At 42.0% G+C, this 23,152-nt stretch overlaps 1 protein-coding gene across 1 annotated transcript in view; it reads left to right on the top strand.

Moving 5' to 3' along the window:
* LOC136872711 (neuronal calcium sensor 2) overlaps positions 1-23,152 on the top strand; it is a 1,371,956-nt gene that overhangs the window by 108,583 nt on the left and 1,240,221 nt on the right. The window lies entirely within an intron of this gene.

Below are 23,152 nucleotides of genomic sequence, written 5' to 3' on the forward strand. Positions count from 1 at the left end.
GTCTTATGTCCGACTCGTTGGCTGAAGGATCACCGTATGGTCTTCGGTTCAGAGGGTCCCGGGTTCGATTCCCGGTCGGGTCGGGGGTTTGAACCTTCATTGGTTAATTCCAGTGGCTCGGGGGCTGGGTTTCGTGCTGTCCCCAACATCCCTGCTAGTCACACACCACACATAACACAATCCTCCACCACAATGACTCGCAGTTACCTACACATGGCAGATGCCGCCCACCCTCATCGGAGGGTCTGCCTTACAAGAGCTGTACTCGGCTAGAAATAGCCACACGAAATTATTATTATTATTATTATTATTATTATTATTATTATTATTATTATTATTATTATTATTATATAGGTCTTATGGCGACGATGGGAGCCGAAAGGCCTGGTGTGAAAATGGGAAACCACAGAAAACCATCTTCAGGGCTGCCACCAGTGGGGTTCAAACCCACTATCTCCCGGATGCAAGCTCAGAGCCGTGTGCCTCTAACCGCACGGCCAACTCGCCCGGTACAAACTAAGCTAAGGTAGGTATTGTAGTAAGTTATTATTTTAGCCTATGTATTATTGAATGATTATTTATGAGGTAAATATATTTTTCATTGAATACGTAACCCGCCAGGTGACTTCAAGTCTTTAATGGTTTGACACAGTGGTTAGCAGGATGGAGCCCCGTTGGTGGGGAATTTTTCAATATCAGAATGTTCGCCGGCAGGGTAGGAGAGGTGGTGGCATACAGTTTATAATCATAATCACTACATTACGTGCCGGAAATCTCGGTTCAGTTCCAATCTTCTCCGCACTTGGTGTACACTTGGTGTTATTTAACAGGTGTAGGCAACGTGCCGACACTGAATTTTGTCCTCTTCTACCTCATGTCCATACAATATATTTTCTTCTTCTACGTGTGGTGAATGTGTTCTGCATCAAACACAAACACACCGTTTGTTTCAGCCAGTGTCACTTTCTTTGGCGCAATCCTGTCAGCTCGGAGGCCTGTATTCAAACCCCTCCCATGGTGGAGTTTTATTCTTCGACTGGTGTTCTCAAGCCAGTCTAAGCCACATTCAGCTTTAGCAGCAGTGCTGAGCTCAGCCCATTTGAATTCGCCCGCGAAGCGATATCATTGCCTAATTCCAGCAGCCGACAGTGTGAGATATCGAGTTATTTCTTTCAAATTATTTATCAGTCTGACCAACCCTCTAACACTTATACAGCCCGTTCACGTTGTTTTTGACCACCCTGTATGAACACTAGGTACAGGCAGTGGTCCCCATGAGGTACGCCTACTTCCCTCCATCAACAAAGTCACGAACACGAGTGCACTGTTCCTCTTGGTGAAACTCTCAAACTGACTTGTCACCCCATTTACCATCATACCATTGTCTGCTGTCCATCTTGCAACATTGTCGAGGCCTTTCTTGCAGTCGCTGGCGAATCTGTAACTTATTTATTACTTGACACAGTATAACATCGTCCGCAAAAGGCCTTTTCGGGGTTTTCAGTTCTTTACTCATATCATTTTTATCTATGTGAGAAAACATAAATGTCCGATAGTACTGCCTTGGAGAACTCCCGTCTTAATTCATTACAGGATCAGATATTGCTTCACTTACTCTAATTCTGTGAGTTCAATTTTATTATTATATATGAAGTATGACTAACGTTCCTTTCGGTAAAACTGGAATTCGTTAAATGCTTCCAACGTTCTCAAACCAAGGCATAGTTTTGGGCGGTTTGCAAACAGTATTATTCTTTAAAAAAAAATAAACCCAAAACAAATGTTTGTGGATTCGGACAATGAACTTGAAAAAAAATCCTAATGAAAAACATTCTGGAAAGTTCTTCACTGTGTTGGTTTTCATCACTGATAGGAAATACTAGTAGATGTATAGTTTGGTTTATAGTTACTAGTTCCTTCTTTTCTCCTTCTTTTCTCCTTCTTTTGTTTCAGCCTCTTTGGGGTACGTTGAATCAATCATTTCTCTGTGTGTTGCTCTTTACTTAGTGCCCAGTATTTCTTCATTCTTTCTGACCTTCGTTTCCTCTCGTGTTCCGAGATAATAGGTTTGGCTTTTAATGTAGATTTGTCTTGGAACCTTATGTTTTCGTCTTTAGTTACTACTTTAGCTGTTCGATCGAATAGTGAATTTTCTGTAAATTTTAATTCTGCTAGACCTTTTTCAGTTTCTTTAAACCAGTTGAGTTTTGCTTTGCAGTTACGGAAGAAGTCAAAGATTTGTTTGGTTAATCTATTGGAGTTCATTCTGAGAAGGTGGCCATAAAAATTATCCTTTATCGCAGAGTACCTGAGAGTTTTTCAATTTTATTATAGTATGTTTAATTCTTAATGTACATTTTCTTATTATCGTAAAATTTTGGTCCTATGATATTTCTTAAAATTTTCCTTTCTTTTTTTTTTTTCGCTCGAGTTTCTCCATGTTTAGTGTTTCTGCTGCGTATAGTGCTTCTGGTTTAATCACTGTTTTATAATGTTCAATGTTGGACTCCCGTGAAAGGGATTTCTTGTATCTTTTATTTGCTGGAAGATCGCTTCAAGTTATTTTTTCCTGGATTCCATTGCTTTGCATTTCACAGAATTCCAACCAATCCATTCTCCGTGATATGTGAATTCTTTTACTATTTTTGTTCTCGGACTACTTTGAGGTATTTATGTGGGTGTTATTGTTCCTTCTGTTAAAACGAACCTCACTTTTTTGGACACATTTTATCTCTCTGTTGCCCTTTCTTCAACTTTCCTTATTTGAGAATATATGCAAATTTCTTCCTGATTATTATTTGTGAAGAGTTACTCCTTTTGTATTTTATTCTTATTTCATTGGGGGAAGTATAAGCAGAAAGTGTGACAAGCCTGATATCTGAAGTTCACCTTAGCCTCACTCCAGACCAGTACCATATGTCAACAAAAATAATTATGTTAGTGCATTGCACGGCCCTGCTCCTACTCTGTACAGAATGGCTTTGGAATCTGAAACCATTATCACCTAGCTGACTCAGATTGCGCCTTCGGTATCGTGAGCTCTTGTAATGAGCGGATATTGGTAAATACGCTCAGTCAGCGTTACACTGTAATTAGTCGACAGGAATGCCCAAAGCAATGCACGTTATAAACGTGGAAATTAACGGAAGTCCAGTCCGCAGTGCACTATTACCAGCGGTGCACTGCTTTACCCGCGTATCATGGGAATTTAATCGCTATACTTATATGTTTATTCTCCTCAACTGGTGAGGCGTGTTTGATAGACGCGAGGTCCAGTCCAGTTTCCTTTTAATTATGTTGGAATTCACTCACTTTTTTTTCTTATCCGAAAACACTTGGTCAACGCTTTTCTAGTCCGATTCCGACGATTTTTGGGTACCGTATATTGAGACTGGGTATATTCATTTTCCACCTCTCAAGGAAGGCCCTGTTTCCTAAAACGTTCCTCTCATTTCACGAGGAGTCGGGATTTTCGTGTTCCCTGCTTCCGACAGGGAGGTTGAAATTCATCCATGGCACTCCCAGCTGACCTACCAGGTGACTAATTTATATACATGTTCCAGTCGTCTTTATTGTAGTGCATCCCAGGTAACGATAAAAGGACTGCATCCACAGGGAATTAACAGCAGGTGAGCTAAACTTTGGCAGTTCTAGGTTCCTTTGTTAGATCTGTTTTTTCCTCTTTTGTGTTGGATATTTTAAATCTACTTCTCTTGTCTCTGCATTTTGAATGAGGCCACTGATATAGTTAACAACGTCAACAGAAACAAATTAATAATAGTATAATAATAATTAATAATAGTATAATAATAATAATAATAATATCACAGGATCACAGGAACCGTGCTGCTTTGCAACATTTGTTAGAAATTAGTCAGAAAATTTGTCTTGATATGACATTGCTCCGTGCGCTGCCGAGGTACTTTTTTAATGTCTACCTTTCGGATTTTTATTGGCTCTTCATTATGTGTCGCAGGTTTGCCTGTAGTGACAGTCATTTTTAATCGTTTCGCTTCGCTGATATCTTTACGAAGATATATTGCTCCTTAACTATGTGCAATCCGCCAAGTAAAGAATGTATGGCGGGCTAGTGTAAGCCTTCACCTGCTATTATTGGAGTGCTCATTCGGCGTTTGAGTTGAGGAATACTCATCAATGCATGGTGATTCACGGACAGGTAATTCAGAAGAGAATAAAACACAAATGATCAAATTGCCCCAGTAGAACGGACGGACTGGATAAAGGTATTTTAGTAAACTTTTTAATATAGAAATAATAATAATAATAATAATAATAATAATAATAATAATAATAATAATAATAATAAACCGCGAAGAACCAAAGGAACTGTAAACATTAATGCAGAAACGTCAATAAAGACCATACCTGAGCATACGAACTCCCCAACAGTCCAAGAGGTGGAAGCAGCATTCAAGGAGTTGAAGAATGACGAGGCCTTTGGAGAAGACGAAGTTTTGCAGAAATGTGGAAATACGTCAGCGACACGGTTCGTACCTTCCTACATATGGTTCTGTCAAAAATTTGGATAACAGAAACATTGTTTTCATTGGACCACGGCTATAATACACCCATTCCACAAAAAAAAAAAGAACAATCCAAATAACTAAAAATAAATGTTCTAAAACCTCGAAGTCTATGATTATGTGTAAAAGTGACACCCGAAACAAATAGCCTACACATTCGGTGTCATTTTTGGACAGCATGAATTGTGCACTTTTGAGATTACCTTCAAAAGTTATTCTAAGCAACGTGAAGTACCGTTGAATGTAATCCGCATTTGAATGGATACTTTCTTTACGTGAGAGCTTTATTTTGAACGACTGCCATCACATCTGGCTGGCACCTAAAGCTCTTCTCTCCCGCCTCGTATTCCTGATGTTTCATTCATGGTTTATTTTGGAGTCGGTCAGTGGGTGGAATTCGTGATGTAATATCTCTGTTTCTTTGCTTTCCTTTAGTCGCTACTTGAAGCCTTTGAGCTTATCTTGAACCTCCCTTCGCAGTAGTGATTACTACGCAGTATTATTGGTGACAACGTTAGTATGAAATTTAAAGTGCAGAATCATTGTCACCAAGGGATCGAAACCCGGTCAGTACCTGCGAGGATCTTTTAATAAACAATCACGCTTAACTGAAATATCGTATGGTTTTTAGTGCCGGGATATCCCAGGGCGGGTTCGGCTCGCCAGGTGCAGGTCTTTCTATTTGACACCCGTGGGCGACCTGCGCGTCGTGATGAGGATGAAATGAAATGAAATGATGATGATGACAACACATACACCCAGCCCCCGTGCCATTGGATGTAACCAATTAAGGTTAAATTCCCCGACCCGGCCGGGAATCGAATTCGGGACACTCTGAACCGAAGGCCAGTACGCTGACCGTTCAGCCAACGAGTCGGACACGGTTAACTGACGTCTCGTGGCTGGGATTACAATATCAGCTGTCACGAAAGTCCCTCACTTTTGTATGTGCTTCAAGTATAAACTTGTCCAGCTCCATGGTCAAATGGCTAGCCTGCTGGCCATTGGTCCAAAGGTTCCCCGGATCAATCCCAGGGCTGATCGGGGATTTTAACCTTCATCGGTTAATTCTTGTGGCTTGAGGACTGGGAATGTAGCCGACTTCAACACAGGGCCCCTTCGTCACATACGCGCGGGTCGCCTATAGGCGGCACTTCGAAAGATCTGCAGCACGTCTCTCCGGAGATTATTATTATTATTATTATTATTATTATTATTATTATTATTATTATACGGCTGAATGATTAGCGTGCTGGCGTTTGGCCGAAGTGGTCCCGCATTCGATTCCTGGCCGGGTCGGGCATTTTACTTTGTTAATTCCGATAATTCGGAGGGCGTACGTGTGTGTGTGTCGTCTTCAGCAGTAGGATTCATCATAGGTAGGGTCCCATTCTCATAGACGCGCTGGTCGCCTCTCAGACGTCAACTTAAACTTAAAAGACCTGCACCAAGCGTCTCCGGATGACAAATACCATTATTATTATTATTATTATTATTATTATTATTATTATTATTATTATTATTATTATTATTATTATTTATAAACACGTGTTTTTTCTTCCTAGCCTTCTCCCAATCACTTGGAATAGCACTATAGTCCGTCTCAAATTTAAAAAAAAACTACTCCTGCGGGCGTTTTCATGAAGTAAAAATATTTAGTCTATTGCAAGTGATAGTTAACGCATTGAACGAATGGGATAAGGCGACAAAATAGCACCCGCTTAGTTGGATAAGGTAGACTGTCGAATCCAAAACGCTCCCATTTGACACAAACTATAATTTTATGGATTACGCCAAGTTTTACGGCTGGATGCATTTCCTAACGCCAACCTTTTGTGGAGGAATGCATTCACTATTGCTTGTTTTTTTAATTGTTTGTAGTGTGTTACCGGCCCCACGGTGTACGAGTAGGGAGGGAGGGAGGGGGCCTATTTATTACCCGAAGGCCCCAGGTTCGTTTTCAGGCCAAATCAGGGATTTTAACCTGGATCTGAGGCCAACGTGAGAACAATTGAGGAGCTGTCTGATGGTGAGATCGCGCCCGGTTTCGAAAGCAAAGGATTACGACCCCTATGATTCGTCGCTCAGACCATGTGTCACCTCGTAATTTGCATGCCTGCAGGTTGAGGAGTGGTCGCTTTTTAGACCAGGACTCATCAGCGCTGAAACGCTATGGTTTTCGGATTTGTGTGTAATTTGTTGTATGAAAATGCGTATTAAGTTGAGCACAAACACATAGCTCCCGAGGTAGATGAATTAACCAGACGTTGTTAAAATCTTCGGTGGCCCAGGGTTTGAAACTAGGGCCTTTTCAACCGAAGGCCATTCTTGTTCCCATTCTGCCTAGGAGTCGAACCATCCATAAGCTTGTGTATGTGATTAATTATTATTAATATGTTGCCACCGTTTGTTAAGCGCGGTAGGCGCCTAACATGTTTGATTGCTGTATTATAGATATCCTCGTTGATTGACACAAACTAAAAGGCTGCAGTCCCTGGCCGCTTCACCCAGTGATGCAAGCCTGTCAGCTACTCATTATGGTAGGCCTACAAACACTTCTAAATGAAGTATTTTATGGTACGATTGAAATAAAATTAAATAAAAATAAATTTTGACTGTGGGCGACAATGTGTTTCGAGATAAACCACTGTGTGAAGACTTTAGTAGAGAGAGAGAGAGAGAGAGAGAGAGAGAGAGAGAGAGAGAGAGAGAGAGAGAGAATATATGTATTTCTGCTTCCCCCATTTGGAGGCTGCCAGAAAGACAAAACTTACATAAAAAGTGGATGGACAGCTACAAAAGTAGTGCAAAATTATGGACACTAGATGTATGTATGTTCAGTCCGTCAGCGATGCCGCTGGTGGGATCCTCAACAGCTCCGCCATCAGCTGTCATAGATGGCCTAGGCATCACTGAAGGGGCGTACTAGGGAAATGAGGAGTGAGGTAGTTTTCCGTTGCTTTCCTCACCGAGCCAGAGTTGCTATTACATATCAGTCTGCCAAGCCCACTGAAATGCATACAACAACCGACCCTATGAGCAACATTTTCACACCATTCATAGCAGGGAGTGGCTGCATAAGGATTGGCATTACTAGCATCGCTCATACCTCAGTCACTTTCATATTGTCAAAACCAAGGATAAGACAGAGACAGATCTATGAAAGTAACAAAATTGCTCTAGCCTATACCAGAAGACATAGAGCACTGTAAACACTAGGTCCTGCCAGCAAAGGCATACAGTAGATGTAAAAGTAGCTACTTATTTGACAACGACATTTGTCATGATGTTTGGAAACATCTAAGCTTGCAAGTGTACGATACATAGCGTATAGAATTTCAAATGAGGAATAATCACCTATTGCCATTACACATTCTGATGCAACAATCGGACGATACTTCATTATCGGCGTATTTTGCACTTGGTTTTCATTATATTCACGACGGTTAGAATTATTGTAAATTGCAGCAAGTGTTTTTTAAAATAAACTGAACAACTCTGTCATTGTTGAGCGAAGAGTTTTCGGGTTTGATTCTGGCAACTTTACAGGAAGACAAATTATACAGCAATAACATTAATGACAGTGCTGAGTGTTATAATTATGACAATTCTTTTGTTACATTGCATTAAATTGAACAGAGATACGTAAAATGTTCATAGTTTCGTGAGTAAATATATGTAAGCAGAATAGATATGATGACATTCTTATACTAACAGGCAAATTGTGGTATATTTGCGTACCACGCTAGGAGTATTATGGTATATGATACCATCAGCTAAAGTATGTTATGCGTAACAGAACCATGGTACGATTCTCATTTCTGATTCGCCCCTTCTTCTCTTACAGTTTTTATATTAATTATTCACTTATTCAATAATTTGGATATACTCCGGCCGAGAGAAGGAAAAACGTACATTATCTTGTTTGCTGTTTCCCTCTTGATAAGATTTTCATCAATCTGTATAAATAAATGGACAGCGGTTTTTTGTCAGTTTCCTGTCTATGATGTTCCGTTGTAACAGGAAATTCCACGATGCGGAACTAAGCACTACTGAACCGCGACACTAATGAACCGTAATCTCCATCCGTGTAAGTTCGAATCCCACTTCTGGAAGGCCCATCTATATATAAAATAAGAGTTTTTTCTGTACATTACTCGGAATTATAAAAGAATGGTATTTCGGTATCGGTGGTGTTCACAATAACAAGGAAATGCGCGTTTTAATTTTCCGTTGTCGCTGTATGTATGTATGCACATCAGGAAAAAATGACTGAAGAGAATGTAATGAAAATCGGTATTTAAAGTTGGGAAATAAAGCACTACAATCTAGACTGTAAATAACTTAAATGGTAGTTAAGGGGAAGGCCTAAAATTCTATTCTCAAAAATCTATGTTATTAGTGGTCCTATCCATAAATACTACATATTTACAGTTATATAGAATTATATTCCCAATCATTTATGTCTCGTAGATTTTTACAGTACCGGCTATGAAAACAGAGATATTCATGAATTTCAATTTTTGTTGCCGAGTCCATTTAAGTGCCGAGCCACTAGAAAATGGGTTAAGATAATTTAATGAAAATCGATATGTCAAGTCGGGAAGTAAAGCACTACAGTCTAGGCTTTAAATGACTGTATTCACGCTGGATGAAATGATACTTTAGGGGAAGGTGCCTAAAATTTAATTTTAAAATTCCTATCTTATTGTGCAACTTAATAATATCTTATTCAAAACGTGTATAAGGCTTCATCTAGAATTCTACAATATACAATGTGGAATTCCGTAGCGAATCACGGGAACACCAGCTAGTCATGAATAAATAAAACTTTTTAGCAATATACACTAAAGAGTTGTCATTCTTATTACCCGTACTATAAATTTATCGGGATTCAATTCAATTTAAAACGAATTATTAATTGTTGTTGCTATTTTGATTTACGTCGCACCGACACAGATATGTCTTACGGCAACGATGGGAGATGAAAGGCCTAGGAATTGGAAGGAAGCGGCCGTGGCCTTAATTAAGATATAGCCCCGGCATTTGCCTGGTGTGAAAATGGGAAACCACGGAAAACCATCTTCAGGGCCGCCGGCAGGGGGCTCGAACCTACTATCTCCCGTTTACTGGATACTGGCCGCACTTGAGCAACTGCAGCTATCGAGCTCGGTGAATTATTAATTAAGAATACTCGAAGTGAACCAAACCCTGTAAGACATCGGGAGCCTCCCCTTAACCTATCCTGTCCTCCTAAGTCATGTGATCCCCTCCACCTTTCTCCTTCGCGGCAAAGTTGTTATGAACGGAGTATGCTGATGGATTGGCGGTTATGTTTACCTACTTAAAACTAACTTTCATGAAAGGTCAGTTTCTTTTAACTGATCAACTGTCCGACTTTCGTTATATCTATTGAAAGAAAATTAAGTTATAATTGTGTCTGTAGAATTGGATTTTTTGTCTCATACTTAGTTTTTACATCGAATTAGGAATACAAAATGGACGTTTGTTCATTTCATTTTTTTTTTTGCTAGGGGCTTTACGTCGCACCGACACAGATAGGTCTTATGGCGACGATGGGATAGGAAAGGCCTAGGAGTTGGACGTAAGCGGCCGTGGCCTTAATTAAGGTACAGCCCCAGCATTTGTCTGGTGTGAAAATGGGAAACCACGGAAAACCATCTTCAGGGCTGCCGATAGTGGGATTCGAACCTGCTGTCTCCCGGATGCAAGCTCACAGCCACGCGCTTCTACGCGCACGGCCACCTCGCCCGGTCATTTCAGTTTTTAACTGTCTGTCCGTCAATTACTACTTTACGGGGAGACTATTTAACAGAATATCTCAAAACTCGACATTTAATTTTTGGGGATAGACGAGTAATACACTAGGTTATACATTATTTGCTCATTGTAAATTACCGAGCGAGTTGGCAGTGCAGGTCGCATAGCCGTGAGCTTGCATTCTGCAGATGATGGGTTCGAATCCCACGTCGCGAGCCGTGAATATGGTTTTCCGTCGTTCCCCATTTTCACACCAGGCTGTACCTTAATTAAGGCCACGGCTGCTAGCTTCCCAATCCTAGCCCTTTTCCATCCATAGTCGCAGAAAACCTTCGATATCAATATATTGAAGGGGACAAGACAGGAAATAGCAAATTCTGCGTAAATATTAGCTTAATCGAAAAACTGCACGTATTATTTCTGTAAAGTATAATTTCATGCGTTTGTATTGTACGAGGAAAAATAACGGAGGTAACCGTGATTATTATGCTTCACAAATTCCCAATTAGTTCCCCAAATATCAGTTCTATCTACCTATCAAATATCAATCCTGCCTGTAGACGGGCAAGTGTGACGCTAAAGTCCGTTAACATTTGACGAGACAGTACACTACACACATAATGGTCATGACATTGGATTTTATTGACACCAAAAGAAAGTACAGACGGTGCTGGGCAGCAACACATCAGGTACGAATGTCCAGACATGCTTGACCTGACATGGGTTTTTATTGACACCAACAACGAGTGTTTACTCAAACAGGCCTGCAGATGGCACTGGACATCAACTTGTCACTGATATCGCATGAGACCCGTCTACGGTATAAAAAGAGCTGTCGTGAGAGAGCGGGGTGGGGTCTGTAGGTGCAGAGTGGGTCTCGACCCTCAAGTGGCCACGGCTGCTCTGTGGTCCAACAGCTCTGCACTCTGACCAGTCAACCGAGTAGAGGAGGGGTGGCCACGACTCTCCGTGGCTCTACGCCCCGCATTCGGGAGACGGGAGAGGGCTAGAGCTCACGGCAGGCCCAAACCGTCGGCTGTGCTGAGAATGGTTTTCATTGGTTTTCTATTCTCCTGCACTAAAGCGAATGCCGGACACTACCTAGTATAGACCACGGCCGCCACCCTCCTCACCTTCTCCGAGCATTTCTTTCACCGTAACAAATCTCTCGGCCTGAGAGACGGCGTCACCGTCTAAGAGGCCCGCCTCCTTCTTCAGGGGAGGAATGAAATTTTTTTTAGTAGTAGTAGATAGTGGGTCATATGCGCCTGCAATCACGGCAAGCCATGCTTGGCCTTCGCGATGTGATTATTGGTTTTGGAGTTCACTGAAGTCGCAAGTCTGCACCGATCGTCCGACCTCATTAGGGATGCTGGAAGACAACGGCAATTTCTCGCCACGCCTACGAATACGCTGTACAGTGCCTCGACTACAGGTATTGTTGATGCTAAGCATGTGTTATAAAGAACATCATCTTTGCTAAACCTCGATTGTTATGCTAATATTATTGCTTGTGTATCGCATGAAGCGCCATCTGTTGGTCATTTTTGTGTGCTCTATTTTGGTGTCAATAAAACCCCATTTCATGCCAATCATGTGTGTCTATTACCTCTCTACCTCGAATATTCCGTGAACTATTGTCTCGTCAAATGTTAACAGACTTTTGGGTCACACAGTATATGATGGTAGTTATGGAAAGTGAAATTTACAATGTTTTATATCCTGTACATTGTTAACCGTATAGGTTGTGTTGACGGCACCACTGCCTCACTCCTACTGTGTGCCGCGAGAATTGCGCTTATAGCGAAACAATACATGGCAGCGCCTACAGCAGCCTACAAATACGAGAATAATCGGGCGGAATCCATTCACTACCCTTGGCTGATCCTTGCCCTGATGTAGGGTTAAGGCACTCTCCCCGAAGTGGGGATATTATGAAACCTCACACCTCAAGAATTTAGATTCCCTTGCTTTGATTTACAGGGAGGAACTCAACAATTCACCATTTTACAATGCCGGGCTGAGTGGGTCAGACAGTTGAGGCGTTGGCCTTCTTACCCCAACTTGGCAGGTTCTATCCTGGCTCAGGCCGGTGGTAGTTGAAGGTGCTCAAATACGTCAGCCTCATGTCAGTAGATTTACTGGCTTGTAAAGAACTCCTGCAGAACAAAATTCCGGCACCTCGGCGTCTCCGAAAACCGTCAAGAAAGTAGTCAGTGGGACGTGACAGTAACATTATTATTAATATTTTACAATCAGAAACATAAAAACTCGAATAAATATTCCAGATCACAACAACGTGGGTACGGAGTTAAAGCTTGGTGCGTTAGTTTGCGCCCCTAGCGGAGGTTTGTGATACTGAGAGCTCACGCTGAGCACCATGTTAACGGCGTAGCATAGAGCAGACAGTATATGGGGTTGAGACGGTGGTGGATGACAGAGATATTAAGAAACTTGGATTTTATTACTAAGTCTATCAGTGGAGAACATTTCTGACATGGAAATATCTGTAACCCTTCAGTGACAGCTGGTGCAGATAGTTGGGTTATAAACTGGTCTAAATATTCCAAGTCCCAGAAACTAATTAACATTACAGTAAACCGCTAATTGTTATTGAAATGACCGTGCGAGTTGACGGTGCGTTCGGGAGATAGTGGGTTCGAAGTCACTGTCGGCAGCCCTGAAGATGGTTTTCCGTGCTTTCCCATTTTCACACGAGGTAAATGCTAGGGCTATACTTTAGTTAAGACCACGGCCGATTCATTACCACTCCCAGCCCATCATCGCCATAAGACCTATCTGTGTCGGTGAGACGGAAAGCAACCTGTGAAATATACCAAGCGGCTCGCGAGCGCCGTGCTTTCTACTTATAAATGTCCCGCATGCACAAATGATGAATGGGATGTCTACCATCTGATTTTCACAGGGGCACTACTGCCGGCGGGCAGGTTACGTCAGAATACGGAGAGATAACCGGACGGTCGCTCGCAGCATGTTACTCAGCGCTACCGGTCTAATGCACCCCTTGCATTAGTAAACCTCGTTTTCCACCGCATAGTTTTAGGCTGGTGTATGGTACAGCAGCACTGTATTTGCTGTCTGCATATCGGTAATGGCTAGTGTGTTCAGCAGCGACGAATACACATTCATCATTATAATCTGGACAACCTGGTCGGAATGCAGCCGAAGCTCCAAAGAGACGTCTGCCTTCTACACACGTATTTCGCCGAACACTAATAGTTTTTGTTTCATACAAACAACTCTTTTATAGAGTGGAATGTCTACGCGTGTATACATTAATTAGTTATTAAATTTTCTTTTCTGCATCTTTGGCGTGTTACAACAGTAGCGGCGATTAGGGAGCAGGGCGCATTGTGGAGTAAACATTACATTTTTATTCCACTTTAGCCAGCAGGAACTAGGAATTATTAAAAAAATCTATTTGTACAAGCCTTGTTCTCTTATCTGTTAATTGTTTCCTTTAATTTCTTTAATCATCAACATAATTATTGGCGGAAATACGCACAAAATGCCGTTCGTCGCGGCTGACCAATTTGTATAGCGCTACGGCAAGTAGTGGAGCCTTTGCATGTGCTGTGAGGAAGGGTTGTAGGGATATACATATATTTTTTTTTTGCCAAGGTCGTAGACACTGAGGTATAATTCACCCGCTTGCCGAGCGCTTTCGTCAGTGTAGCAGTTTTTTTTGCTATTTGTTTTACGTCGCACTGACACAGATAGGTCTTTTGGCGACAATGGGGTAGGAAAGGCCTAGGAAGTGGAAGGAAACGGCCGTGGCCTTAATTAAGGTACAGCCCCTGCATTTGCCTGGTGTGAAAATGGGAAACCACGGAAAACCATCTTCAGGGCTGCCGACAGTGGGGCTCGAACCCACTATCTCCCGATTACTGGATACTGGCCGCACTTAAGCGACTGCAGCTATCGAGCTCGGTAAGCAGTCTCTTTAGTGTTTGTCAGTTTCTTAGTGTGTATTCAAATACTCAGTGATTTTTAATTGTATAATCATGCCGTACTTCTATTGTACCGGATGAGCTGTCCATGGGGTTAGGGGCGCGCAGCTGTGAGCTTGCACTCGGGAGATAGTGGTTTCGAATCCCAATGTCGGCAGCCCTGAAGATGGTATTCCGTGATTTCGCATTTTCATATCAGGCAATTAAGGCCACGGCCGCTTCCTTCTCCCGCCTAGCCCTTTCCTGTCCCATCGTCGCCATAAGTCTTATCTGTATCATTGCGACGTAACACACCCTAAAGAGACTGCCAGACTAACGAGTGCGCACGGCAAGCGGGTGGATCGTACCTTAGTGTCGACGACCTTGGAAAAAAAAGTAGGTACCCCTGCTACCCTTCCTCACAGCACACGCCAAGTCACCACTACTTGTCGTAACGCTATACAAATCGGTTAGCCGCGACGAACAGCTTTTCATGCGTATTTCCGCCAATAATTATGTTAATAATTAAAGAAAATAAAGGAAAGATTTGGCACATCAGACAAAAAGGCTTGTGCAAATAGTTTTTCTTAAATAATTCCTAGTTCCTGCTGGCTAAAGCGGAATAAATATGTAATGTTTACTCCACAAAGTTGGGGGGAGGGGTTTGGAGCGACTGTCCCTCCTCGCTCCACCCCCTAATCGCCGCTACTGTTTGTAAACACGCCGAAGATGCAGAAAAGAAAATTTAATAACTTATTAATTTAATATACACGTGTAGACTTTCCACTCTATAAAAGAGTTGTTTTTATGAAACAAAACCTTATACTGTTCGACGTAATACGTGTGTAGAAAGCAGACGTCTGTTCGGAGCTTCGGCTGCATTCCTACCAGGTTGTCCAGATTTAAATGATTTCTGTGTATTTGTCGCTGCTGAACACACTATCTATTGTCGATATGCAGACAGCAAATATAGTGCTGCTGTACCATACACCAGCCTAGAATTATGCGGTTTGAAACGAGGTTTACTAATGCAAGGGCTGCATTAGACCGGTAGCGCTGAGCAACATGCTGCGAGCGACCGTCCGCTTGTTATCTCTTCGTATTCTGTAGGAATGTGCCACTCAATCGCTTGCTCAAGCAAGCTTAAGTGTTGACGTTTCGAACTGGTGTGTCGAGCTTGGTCGAGCAAGATCGAGCAGCACAGAATTCCCTCGTGACGTAGGCTTGCATGGGCTCTAAGCAGGGCGTGTGTGTTGTGACTCGAGGCACACTTCCGTCTTCACTCATTCTCTTTGGTCTTGAGTAATTTGCGATCATTCCACAGAAGTACAGACGTACCATAAGTCGTATTGGACCCATTTTATTAAACCCATATATGCCCAGAATAAATTTTTATTATTAAAATTGAACTGACTGCTCGACATGAAGATGGGCTCTGCATAGTGATAATATTTCTATGGTTTTCCTGTCGTTACTTGGTCGCTACTTCCATTTCTGGTTCTTCTGACCATTGAATGTAACATTTTTATAACGTATTCTTTTCAGTTTTATTGTAGTGCTATGAAATGAAATGTCGTATGGCTTTTAGTGCCGGGACATTGCAGAACGGGTTCGGCTCGCCAGGTGCAGGTCTTTCTAGTTGACACCCGTAGGCGACCTGCGCGTCGTGGTGGTGGTGGTGGTGGTGATGATGATGATGATGATGATGATGATGATGAAATGATGATGAAGACAACACATACACCCAGCCCCGTGCCATTGGAATTAACCAATTACGGTTAAAATCCCCGATCTGGCTGGGAATCGAACCCGGGACCCTCTGAACCGAAGGCCAGTACGCTGACCGTTCAGCCAACGAGTCGGACATTGTAGTGCTATGATACTATTTCTCCTACACGATGACGTGTTTATATAAAATACACCATTGTTATGACAGGACCTTCGATATTTAATTTGCATCCATTCAATTTATAATTATTTTGCTGCCGTATATGCTAATTAGGAAAAGGGAAATGAAGGAGAATAGTAATAATAATGAGAAACTTTGAACAGAACTGAGGTCCTGAGTCCGATTGGGTATAATGGAACATTCAGGATTTTTAAAAATTACATCTCACAGTCCGTCGATATTGCATGATGCGCAAATGCATCGCTGGACAAATAGGGCTGGTATTAGGTTCTTGTAATTCTAGTGGATTAGTCATTAATAATTCAGCATGTTTGGATATTAACTTTTTTTTACCACGAACATGCGGTATTTGACATCAAAGAGCAAATAAGGTTGCCACGCAACTGATTTAGTACAAAGATATCACTCGTAGATGGCGGGTCATACTCCTGCTCGAGTACTGCTGGGCTTACATCGAGCTGTGACGTCATCGGCTCGAGCTGCGCTCAAGCCCATCCCTAGTATTCTGACGTAACCTACCCGCTGGCAGTAGTGCCCCTGTGAAAATCAGTTGATAGACATCCCATTCATCATTTGTACACGCGTGACATTTATAAGTAGAAAGTACGGCGGCGGAGCTCGCGAGCCGCCTGGTGTTTATATATATATCTGTTTCTCGTCTCCGCAAGATGGTATCTGTGCTGAGGGTATTTTGAAGACATAGGCCGATAGTGTTTTTGCTAGTTATATAAGAACTATCCTGCGTCGGGTAAAACAACTAATGTTACTTAAGCGGATCGAAAAGTAAAGCACAAAATAAATAAGAACTATCCTGCGTCGGGTAAAACAACTAATGTTACTTAAGCGGATCGAAAAGTAAAGCACAAAGAAAAAAAACTATACACAATGAAGCCACATCTTTAAGCTTTGTTTCAACATAATGTCCGTTTCTCCAATCGTGGTTCTAGTTTCTTTATAGCCTGTTCATGGAACTCCGTCTTTTGAGAGTATAGCCATTTTCACACAACTAATTGAATATCTTCATTGGACCTAAAAGATGAAAGCCCGACGGTTGAAGGTCTGGACCGTATGGTGGGTGCCTGGAGCACCTCCCGATCAAATTTCTCGATTTTATCACGAATAAAAGCCCCAAGATGGGAGGGAGCGTTGTGCTGGAGCAGAGTAGCGTTGGTCACGAAGGGTAACTTTACCAGTATTGTTTCATAGCTTGCGGCATTCACAGTGGCCCCAGCAAAACAGCATGCATATCCCAGAACACTCTCACTAGAAAATTTCCGCAGCCTACGTCACTTTGAATTTTTCTATGCTGGTTCGATTCCCGGTCAGGTCAGGGATTTTTACTTAAATAAAGGGGGCTGGTTCAAGATCCAATGAGCCTGCGTGATTTGATTACACTTGAGGAGCTATTTGACGGTGAGATAGTGACCCCGGTCTAGAAAGCCTGGGATAACAGCCGAGACAATTAGTCGCGCCGACCACACACCACCTCGTAATCTGCAGGCCATCCTGCTGAGCAGCGGTCGCTTGGTAGACCATGGCCCTCCGGGGCTTTTGAGCCATGAGGTTTGGTTTAGTTCGGTTTGGCTTTGGAAAAGGGGCTTTATTCTTCAAATGTTGAACTCGAAGTAGAAGCCTCCTCAGAGAATCAAAGGCATTTTCAATTACTGCATTATTTCTTGGTTCAGAGTAGTTACCGGGGTTGGACGAGTCTGCAATCTTTCACCCTTATAATTCGTATTTTACATGAGTCTTTCCTGTCCCATCAAGAAGATGTGAATTTAGCTGAAGAGGTTGTGAATAGGTCACGCCAGACAAAAACATTTCACTTCATCTTCATTGTGAGTGTTCTGCAATAATGGAAGATTTTTGTTCCTCAAATGCATTTTTAACTATGATCTCTTTCGTGTTGAGCTATCAGTTCAGGTCAAGGCGACTAGCGATCGTTTGCGTGTCACTCTGTGCTAGTGGAGACATATCGTGTGGTACGGGATCATTACTGCAGTACGTCAGCGGTAGAATAAATGTTTAGATATAAAATTGATTTCGAGTCAATACTAGCAATAAGTACGCCACTTTGAGGGTAAATGGTGTACAAATACGTTTTAGTAAACAAGATTCCCTCAGGGATACACAACATTGGAAGGAATTTAATGTACATAAAGTAATTACAATTATTTCTCATTTTTATTTACCTAGTTCATAATATCGGGAAAGGGGAGATTCATGTAAAGTCTTAGGTGCCCAATACCTCGACGTTAGGTACTTTTAAACGTTTATCACCGAGCGAGTTGCCCGTGCGGTTAGGGGCGCGCAGCTGTGAGCTTGCATTCGGGAGATAGTGGATTCGAACCCCACTGTCGGCAGCCCTAGAGATGGTTTTCCACGGTTTCCCCATTTTCACACCAGGCACCTGCTGGGACTGTACCGTAATCAAGGCCTTGAAGGCTTCGTTCTATCTCCTAGCCTTTTTCTACCCATCGTCGCCATGAGACTACCTGTGTCGGTGCGACGTAAAGCAAGTTGTAAAAAAACTATCATCATCATCATCATCATCATCATCATCATCATCATCATCATCATCATGTACATATGTATGTCATTGAGTTGGTCCTATTTCAGAAACACTTTCAGTTTGATTCACATAGCTGAGGACATTCATTCGGTGGCGACAACTAGACATGAAAGCTACACCGAACGGTGATCTGAAGTTCAAATCGTGACAATTCTGAGATCATGGAGTAATGCTATACTGTGACTCCCCATTTGTTTCTTCCCTTGTTCATATACACTTACGGGAATTGATTAAGCCCTTTCGGACGGTAGAGGGCTTATCTTCTGAGCACACGTTCGCGGGTTCAATCTCGGCTTGTGGTATATTTGAAGGTGCTCCAGTAGGTCTGCTTATTTTTGGTGGATTTACTGGGAGGCGGCCACAGCTTGAATCCCGGTTAGTGCAACGAGACGAAATTTCACATCCCTATGGTTCGAATTCCACGTAAAACTGGATGTCTCGTGACTATGATGACGATGTCAACAATCACATAAAACTACAACCGTGCTCCTTTGTTTTGATAGATTTACTATAATTTGAAATAACTGCTGTGGACGAAATTCGTGCATTTCAGCTTCTCCGAAAACCCTAAAAGTAGTTATTAGGTGGGTCAATCAAAATCAAGATTGTTATTATTAAAAGTGTAATGTAATTTAATATCAAATGGCTGCAATGGTGGTAAGTTGTTTGGTTCATTCAAGAAGTAATAGGAGTTTAATGTGTTTAATTGTCGGTCTATTTATTCCAGTCTTAGGTAGATACACTCACGGTGTGCAAAGTAACACTGGTTACTATTGTACACGCATGCACAGAAATGGTGTCCCAACCCACTCCAGTACTGAAAAGGAGGGGAAGGGTGTGAACGGGTAGTTCTAAATGCACAGTATGTGTATTGCTATGCATCCACCACTGTGCCCATTTCAGTTACAACAGTCTTGTAGCTGGTTGTTTATCTGCAGCAATGCGGTAAGCGAGTACGGGAGGGGGATACCATGCTTTGTTTGTATAGGAATATCATTTCTATGCATGCGTTGCATGAGAAGTGGCTCCATTTGTTTCTTACCTGTACACATGCATTTTTGGGAATTGATAAAGAGTCTTCGGACGATAGAGTGCTGATCTTCTGAACACAAGTTTGTGGGTTCGATCCCGGCATTGTCTTGTGGTATATTTATAGACGTGAAAGCTATACTGAACGGTGATCTGAAATTCAAACCGTGATGATTCTGAGAGTATGGAGTAATTCTGGATGCTCCAATAGGTCTGCCTCTTTTTGGTAAATTTACCGGGAGGTAAAAAATTAAATGAAATGGCGTGGCCTATAGCTTTTAATGCCGGAAGTGTCTGAAGACATGTTCTGCTCTCCAGGTGCAAGTCTTTTGATTTGACTCCCGTAGGCGACCTGCGCTTCGTGATGAGGATGAAATAATGATGAAGACGACATATACACCCAGCCCCCGTGTCAGGGAAATTAACCAATGATGGTCAAAATTCCACACCCTGCCGGGAGTGGAACCAGGGACCTCTGTGGCCAAAGGCCAGCATGCTAACCATTTAGCCATGTAGCCGGATTACCGGGAGGTGAATCCCGGCCAGTGCATGTGGGTATTTTTCTAAAGAAATTTCACATCAATGGTTAGGCTATATCAGACTTTTGTGCATACTTGTGTGCTAAGACACAAAGGCAAGATGACCAGAACTCATATCCGGAACGATTACAACAGAAATATTTACTTCACTCCAGGCAAATTCTGGGGCTGTGCCTTAATTAAGAAGACGGCCGCTTTCTTCCCACTCCTAGCCGGCCTTCCTATTCCATCGTTCTCTTAAGACATATCTGCGTCGGTGCGACGTAAAACAGATTGTTGCAAAAAAAAAAAAGTTTTCTAGTTTGAAAATTATAACACTCAGCATAAGAATTTCCAGAAACAAGTATTTCATAATTGTATATTGGAATCTTGATTGCAATAATATGCAGAATCATCTCCATATTTTCTTTACCTTATTAGCTATGCTAAATAATTAAAAAGAAAAGAATGTGTTACCGATGGTTGGAAATGACTGAATCAGTTCGGATTTCTGATGTTTCTGTCGTTGATATACCAACAATAATATACTCGATTCATTTAACGTACCTTTGAACAGTGACTACCGCCATGCTGGTATTTACAGTACATCCACTGTCTCAAATTGATGAATGTACTACAAAAATATTTACGTTGTGATATATTGACGAAAGACGAACAGGGATGAGTTTATTGTCTGATAAAGCAGAAAGAAATGTGGATAGTCATTTATGCCGTAAGGGACTATTTACCGGTAGGGGACAATAACGAGGGCTGGCAATACTATTCCAAACTGGTCAGTTTTCCTAACGTCACGAATAGCATATATTTTTTTCACTTGAGCATTTTAATAGAAAATTTAAAAAAAATGCCTTGAATTTATATCAAGTAATATAGGCGAATACTTCGAGGTTCAGTATTCTTTTGTTCGTTCTTATGAAATATGTTAAAACAGGGTCAAACCATCTTCTTTTTTTTAATGCGGTACTTCCCCTTCTGGCTTCGTGACTAACTGCTTAACACGCTAGTAGTTTGGACACGGGCTCCTGGGTTCGACTGCGGGTCGGATCGGTGATTTTAACCTTCATTTGTTAATTCCTTTGGCACGGGATCTGGGTGTTTGTGATGTGTTATCAGTAGATTTATTCCTAAGTAAGGTCACCTGCACCAGGCCTCTCCGGAAGCCATACGCCATTAAAAGAAACTTACTACTACTACTACTACTACTACTACTACTACTACTACTACTTTGCTAGGGGCTTTTACGTCGCACCGACACAGATAGGTCTTATGGCGACAATGGGATAGGAAAGGCCTAGGAGTTGGAAGGAAGCGGCCGTGGCCTGAATTAAGGTACAGCCCCAGCATTTGCCTGGTGTGAAAATGGGAAACCACGGAAAACCATCTTCAGGGCTGCCGATAGTGGGATTCGAACCTACTATCTCCCGGATGCAAGCTCACAGCCGCGCGCCTCTACGCGCACGGGCAACTCGCCCGGTTCTACTACTACTACTACTACTACTACTACTCAATTGTTAGACACCTGGAGAGTTGGCCGTGCGGTTAGGGGCGCGCGGCTGTGAGCTTGTATCCGGGAGATAGCAGGTTCGAATCCTACTGTCAGCACCCCTGAAGTTGGTTTTCCGTGGTTTCCCATTTTCACAATAGGCAAATGCTGCGGCTGTACCTTAATTAAAGCCACGGCCGCTTCCTTCCATCTCCTAGGCCTTTCCTATCCTATCGTCGCCATAAGACCTATCTGTGTCGCTGCGACGTAAAGCCATTAGCAAAAACAAAATAATTGTTAGACGGTGGCGCCCTCTTTCCGTAGGAAGGTAACTTAAATTACTTTCTGTCTTCTGTAGCACCTAAATATATGGCAGTAAAACAGATCTACTTGACTAATAATAATAATAATAATAATAATAATAATAATAATAATAATAATAATAATAATAATAATAATAATCGTACAGCCTCAACTACCGAAATTCAGACACTGTGAAGGGGTGCTATGTTGGCATTCCGATTGTGCTATCTAGCAATGAAAGCGGAATACTACTGGAACGGATACTATGGCTGAGCATGACTGAGTTAATTTTTTCGGGTGACACTGAGAGCGCCAGAGATCTTTAACATGCCAACAACAATGACCTGGAGTCTCAAGGGGTTTGGTCATTCTTGGAAATCGGTTGCCTCAGCCGGGATCGAACCCAGAAACTTGATTTTATGAGTCGGACCTCTACCACTGAACCATCGTAGCCGCTTCCACAATAATATTATACATAGTATAGTGGAAGTGGAAGAATGTCATTTGTCTCACCACTTTCAAATTGTTTTCTTTTGTTTACGGTGAATAATCTGAAGAATTGTTATTCAAGGTATGATAATTGAGATTCTCCTGTCATCACGGATTTCAGTTTGGAGATGCTGCGCGTATTAGGGAAGATGTATGCGAATTTGGCACACTAAACATACTTCATGCGGTGCAGCAATAGAGTCTTGGCAGTTTAGGAATGAATTCTAACATTAAATCCTGAGAGACAAAGTTTAGTATGGCTTTAAATTAACGTAGCGGGGAAAAAGTTACCAACTACTTATTACAGTCTTGCTCTACATCATTTATTTTCACGATGGGTAATTAGAAGTGATTGAACTTTTCCCGCAGAATAATCACCTTAGACATAATGCGTTGGAAGTTACGGCGCCATGCTCAGCTGAATAATTACTTTCGATTATTAGAGAGGTACTTCCGCAAAATTTGAGTTGTAGAGTGCTCTACTTCAGCAGAACAATTGCCTAAGTACGATTACTTTCGTTACGTTTGGAGCGACCTCTGTTCTTTTCTTTTT

Source organism: Anabrus simplex, chromosome 4 (genome assembly GCF_040414725.1).
Source record: "Anabrus simplex isolate iqAnaSimp1 chromosome 4, ASM4041472v1, whole genome shotgun sequence".
NCBI classification, from domain to species: domain Eukaryota; kingdom Metazoa; phylum Arthropoda; class Insecta; order Orthoptera; family Tettigoniidae; genus Anabrus; species Anabrus simplex.